Below are 6,472 nucleotides of genomic sequence, written 5' to 3'. Positions count from 1 at the left end.
GCTCTCTCTCTCTCTCCCTCTCTCTCTCTCTCGATCTCTCTCTTCCCTCTCTCTCTCTCTCTCTCTCTCTCTCTCTCTCTCAGTCTCTCAGTCTCTCTCTCCCTCTCTCTCTCTTCTGGTCCCATCCCTGCTTTCGCCCCGCAGAAGGGCACACGGCTTTGTGAATACGCCCCAAATATCCCATGCTTATAGCAGAATCCCAGGACCTTTGAACTCTTGTACCCTTGTGACATCGAAGCTTCGGCTTCATAGGTTTGCTAGTTCTCTTGCGCCTGTTGTTTGTCGCTCCTTGCGTTTCCTTGTTGTTTTTTTGTGTTGTTTGTTTGTTGTTTAATCTTGCTCTGACGTTGTATGCGTGATACTGAATAATTTCTACAAAAAGCCTGTGGATTGGGACTGATCCAATTGTAAGAAATCAGTGGGAAAAGCCCATTTCACTGAGGTATCGACAACTTGACGATAACTTTTATTCACGGTCCTTCACAACCGTGACCGGTGTAACGAATTCAGCTCTCTGATTCGATATACTCGAGACTAAAATATATTGTTTCCTGCCGGGGTCAAATTAAAGAATTAGGACACTAAGAAACGAGTGTCATTTTTTTTGCAAGTGAGGAAATTGGTGGTGAAATTTAATAGATTCCACGTGACCCCAAAATTCGATTTCTTCAAAAACGTGCACTGAGTGGCAACGTCCCTTGAATGAGAAGGATTGGATTTTAGTATGAAGCAAATTTCTTAGTTTAATTTTTTTTCAATTGGTTGAACGAATGTTACCCCATGAATCAGTGTATGCGGAAGGGAGAGGGGCTTTTCAGTGTGGAGTTTATACAAGATCAACGAGGCCGAATCAGAAAGCTGAATAAGGGGAAAAGCTGAATTCGCTATACTGACTCCGGCACTGCGCACGGTACAGGCAGTTTACACTGACATAGATAGGTGGATTCTTTCATGTCTGTGGTCAGTTTGTATCCAGTAGCAGACCGTCACTTGCTGACCGATAGCATTTTAGACGAGAAATAGGGTTGATCAGAGATCAACAGGGCCAACACATGTTGTCAGAACATGGGGGCGCGGGGGGGGGGGGGGGGGGGGGAGGAGGGATTAGCGTGTGTGTGTGTGTGTGTGTGTGTGTGTGTGTGTGTGTGTGTGTGCGACCCTGTTCAGTAAACGTAGAATGGAACTCCGCATTTAGGAACACCCCAATGTAAAAAAAAATATTTAAAAAAAATGCTTAATACCGTATTTTGCCATGTTTTGGAAGCTAAAAGGGAGGTTCCAATACGCCCACTCCGTAATTGTGGGTATTGTGGGGTGGGTTTTTTTCAAATACAAAATGTTCAGTTTACAAGCTGACTGTTTGATTCTATTGGCAGATCCACTGACGAACACTGATACAAGCGGTTGATTTACAAAATGTGACAGTCAGTCAACACACAAATAAGATGGCCAGTTTCTTTGACAAATTTGTTGAAATAGCCATCAAGTTAAACTTGACTTTCGGCAATTTCCCGCCTTGGCCTCCCTGAAAAAAAATATGTTCGACACACTCTGCCCGAAACTTGTTGACGGCAAGTTAGTGTCGGCGGCCGGTTTGAAAAAAGTTTGGACAGACGATATCCCTGTTCATATTTACAATGTTGTTTTTCCTCAGCTTCAGGTCACTCACTAACTTGACAAAGCCGTTTGACTAACCTCGACTTGCCGCTTCATGATGGCCGGTACACTGACGATTGATACGCCCGCTACACGGCTGGTAAACTTGAATCAAGCCTTGTGTCACCCAATCCACAAAAGTATCCTTAGCGGATTATGACTTTATTCAGTTTTTCTGCAGAAAAGACAAATGCTGGAGAAAACCCGTTCTTTTCTGCAGCATTTCTGCATAATGTCATCTTTCGCCGAAGCAGCGTTTTTTTCTGCAGCAAAACATTTTACTGCAGTAAAATTGAAATTAAGAATGCTGCAGTAAAACGGTGCTGTTGTTTTACTGCAGAAAACCTGTTTACATTGCGGATTATGACATTCAGTTATTCTGGAGAAAACCCGAAATGCTGGAGAAAAACTGTCTTTTCTGCAGCATTTCTGCATAATGTCATATTTCGCCGAAGCAACGTTTTTTTACTGCAGTAAAACAGTTTTTCTGAAGCATAATGTTTACTTGGTTTTCTGCAGCATTATTGCGATTAACTTTTTCTTCAGAATAGTCTGTGACTGTGACAGTTTTTCTGGAGAAAAACGAACGACCTTGTAAAGTAGCGTTTGTATTCGTCGCCCCCTGGGATAGTATAATAGTTTGTTCTGCCATTGTTTAATTTGAAACTTTGAACTTCCGGCGGAAAGGAAGTCAGACAGACAAAATACATTCGTGTCACGCACAACTATTGGTAATTCTGGATGAGTCCATCTCTCGACAGAGGGGGGCTCGCGTGCTCCAACATTATAATGAGCCAGTACAAAATGCTGCAGAAAAAGTGTAAACAGGTTTTCTGCAGTAAAACAACAGCACCGTTTTACTGCAGCATTCTTGATTTCAATTTTACTGCAGTAAAATGTTTTGCAAAAACCCGTTGCTTCGGCGAAAGATGACATTATGCAGAAATGCTGCAGAAAAGACAGTTTTTCTCCAGAATTTCTGTTTTTCTGCAGAATAACTGAATAATGCCAAAATGCTGAAGAAAAAGTGTAAACAGTTTTTCTCCAGTAAAACAACATCACCGTTTTCCTGCAGCATTCTTGATTTCAATTTTACTGCAGTAAAACTGTTTTACTGCAGAAATAAACGTTGCTCTCGCGAAGAATGACATTATGCAGAAATGCTGCAGAAACAAACAGTTTTTCTCCAGCATTTCTGTTTTTCTGCAGAATAACTGAATAAAGTCATAATCCGCTAAGGATACAAAAGGGCCCTCTAGTGTTCAGTCCCCTTTGCAGTAACTCGGCGCACTGGCACAGTTTCAGGCGGTTCAAGTCAGTCAGTTTACCAAGCTGGCCGCGGCTAAACCCATTAATTGAAGTGAGACTGACAGCTTGAAGTCTTTACGAAAGTTGAAATAATTGATTTTTGGTGGAGCTGAGGGCGGTGAACATGTGTCTCAAAGCAGAGGTTAATTGTCGTTGTTTGCCGTTGTCATGAGAGCAGTTACATTTGTTTTGTTTCGTTTTTTCCTCCAAATTTTTGCATTTTCACAACAGGCTTTTCTGTTTTATCTCTCATCCGGAACAAAACAGAAGTAACTTATCTCGTGAGAACGGTAGTGCACTAGGTTTGGGAAAAACACGACAGTACCTTATATCTCTTTCAACCCGTGTAGCGCCCTTCAACATGTGACAGACTGACGAATGCACCGAACCCATTTGGTTCTTCGAGAGAATTTTTTCGTGAAAACCTTTTCAGTGCCTCAGGGTCAGCTCAGGGTCAGTGTCATAAGAGCCTACATGTATGGCCGGACGAAGCCATGTTAACGGAAAGGATATAAGACCGTTTTCAGCGGATTTTCACACTGCTAAAACCTGACTTTCTTGCAGTTGCTTTGTCTGCAATGCTCTACAAATAGTTAAGTTTTTCGCGTTTGTGTTGTAATTTGCAAGCAAACATCGTACATAGTAAAATTAATCGACTTTGCTACATTTTGTAAAAACTAGGGCATTACCTGATACCAAAAAATATATATATAAATCCCATGCTGTTTTCAAATACAGCGTTTTGCTATTCACTTCAATATAATAGTAAATAACAATCAAGAAATAACGAAGTCTTTTAACCACAATTTCCCAGATATTTACACTTTTCATTTTGTTTCAATTCACACCACAAAACATACACTTCGCCTTTTGCTATTCAGTCTCAAGTCTAAATAATAATAGTATAAATCATAACTAATTTTCTTCACACCATCATAGACATAATGTTGCCTCACATGTTCTTTGTACAATCGTTGTTTTTCACAATAAATATTGCATTAGTTACTGTACTTGTCTTCTTTTTCTTTAACAATGTCTTTCCAAAAACAAAACTCAAAGACCACACAAGCTATTGCAACCTACTCCTATCTCTCGTCTCTTTTCCTGGGTACAATGGTACCTAAGACTTATATTCAAATGCTTACATTTCCATGCTACCCACATTGTCAAAATACCAATAATTATTCAAAACAAATGTTATCTACTACCTAACTTCATTTCAGACCCACACCCATTATTATACACACATTTCACATTTAAACCATTAGTCGGCCCCCTGTCGATATTTATCGACTAAGTTCCTTGTTGATGCTGCGATAGGGATTATGACGAGTACTTGGCCTGTTTTCCTTTCACGCAACGAGTGTAGCAGGCTGGGATAATCTGCAGTGCGTTGTCTGTCCTGGTGAAGTTACATACAGTTCATGCGTCGATACTCTGGCTCAGTAAGACCATCAACAAGTGAAACACACATGTCATATTATAAACGTAATACAGAAGCCTAACATTTCGGGTTTATCTACCGTTATTATCTTTTATTTCTTTTTCACACAATATTACACCAACCCGGCCTAATGTCTTTTCCATTCCATTTCTGCACGTACTCCTCTCCCACAGGGTTGGCATGATTGTTGAAAGTGTTCGCTGGGTATGTGTGTACATATAGTGTGTATAGCATACATGAATATTTTGTGAACAGTACTTGTGGTGATTTTTGTCCGCATGGTTAATTGTTTTATGTAGGTTGTACATTTAATTGTTCTATTCTGTATATGTTCTTTTGTAAAAGGCCTAGAGCCATAGGTTAGGCACTAAAAAAATGTCCAGTCAAGTTATCATTATATTATTATTATTATTATTATTAAAGGCACCGTCCTTCACGTGTGCACCATCTTAGAATTCATCGCCGTACAGGCTTTGACATGGGATATACTGCACAATGTATCGATTGGACATTGGATTTCCCTTCTTTGAGCCATGTGACGTCAGAGGCCTACAAAACTTCATATTTGGGCGTTTCAGGTTGACCGAAACTTCAAAGCAACTACAAAACACACGTCATGTGTTTGATTGCATGTGTGTGTGCTCGTTCGACAATCGTCAAAACAACAACAAAGTCAGTACCTGAAAGGAATTCGATCGATACATAAATGTTATTTGCGTTTTTGACCAAAATATGACATTTTACACAGATCTCGACAGTCATTGTTCACCTCGACCGCTATCGCGGTCTCGGAGAACAATGACTGTCTCGATCTATGTAAAATGTCATATTTTGGTCAAAAACGCAAATAACGTATAATATCAGCTTCACTTCTAAGGACATATACACGCAACTTACAGCCTGATTGTTTAGTGCGTAGTGGGATTTGTTTTCGGAAATAATGTTGTAACTGATGCCTGATCATTCTGATAGTCATCGGTCTACGCTATCGCTCATGTCTCTCTGACAGGATGGATAATTACTACGCGGTGTAAATGCCGAAAACTTTATCAGCTTTACGCCTGTATCGGATGCGAGGAAGCTTACGTTTGGTGTTATTTATGTTTTGAACAAGAACAAGAGCGTAAGTTATCAGGAGGGTGTCAGCAGTGCGTTGTTATTGACCCGTTTTCGTTCTGATATCTGTTTGGTTTGTTGTTAAGTGAAACATGATTTTCTCTTTCCAAATTTGATCAGTTTTTCGGTGAACTTAATTTTTCTGGGGATTATATTTCATTTATCGTGTGTGTGTGTGTGTGTGTGTGTGTGTGTGTGTGTGTGTGTGTGTGTGTGTGTGTGTGTGTGTGTGTGTGTGAGTGTGTGTGTGTGAGTGTGTGTGTGTGTGTCGCGGTGTGTGTGTGTGTGTGTGGCGGTGTGTGTGTGTGTGTGTGTGTTTTACCACCCTGTATATGTTTTGCCATCTAAACGCGTGTATTTAGCACATCAGTGAACTACGAAGTGCAAACCCGCTTTAGTAAACATCTATATATATATATATACGACTAGTGTCTGTGTGTCTGTGTGTCTGTGTGTCTGTGTGTCTGTCTGTGCGCGATGCACGGCCAAAGTTCTCGATGGATCTGCTTCAAATTTGGTGGGCTTATTCAGAGAGACCCCGGACACAACCTCATCGATGAGATATTTCAACACGTGCTCTCAGCGCGCAGCGCTGAACCGATTTTGGTTCCACCTCAGCTATTTTGGTTCCACCTCAGCTACCCGGGCCCCCATACCGACACACCATAGCCGCTACACCACATCACAACGCCAAAGTTCTCGGTGGATCTTTTTCAAATTTGGACACCGTATTCAGCTACACCCCGGACACAATATCATCGATGAGATATTTCAACACGTGCTCTCAGCGCAGCGCGCAGCGCTGAACTGATTTGGGTTTTTGTGTTCATTTCACCATTATAAGTAACTCTTCCTTATCTTCTCCAGTGTTTGGCGTTTATCTCCCTTCCTTCGTGTGGCTTTCCCGTTTGTAACTTACTATTACTATTTTTAGAATGTCACTGCGCT

This window comes from Littorina saxatilis, linkage group LG4 (assembly GCF_037325665.1).
Source record: "Littorina saxatilis isolate snail1 linkage group LG4, US_GU_Lsax_2.0, whole genome shotgun sequence".
Classification (NCBI taxonomy): Eukaryota; Metazoa; Mollusca; class Gastropoda; order Littorinimorpha; family Littorinidae; genus Littorina; species Littorina saxatilis.
This window is presented reverse-complemented; position numbering follows the sequence as displayed.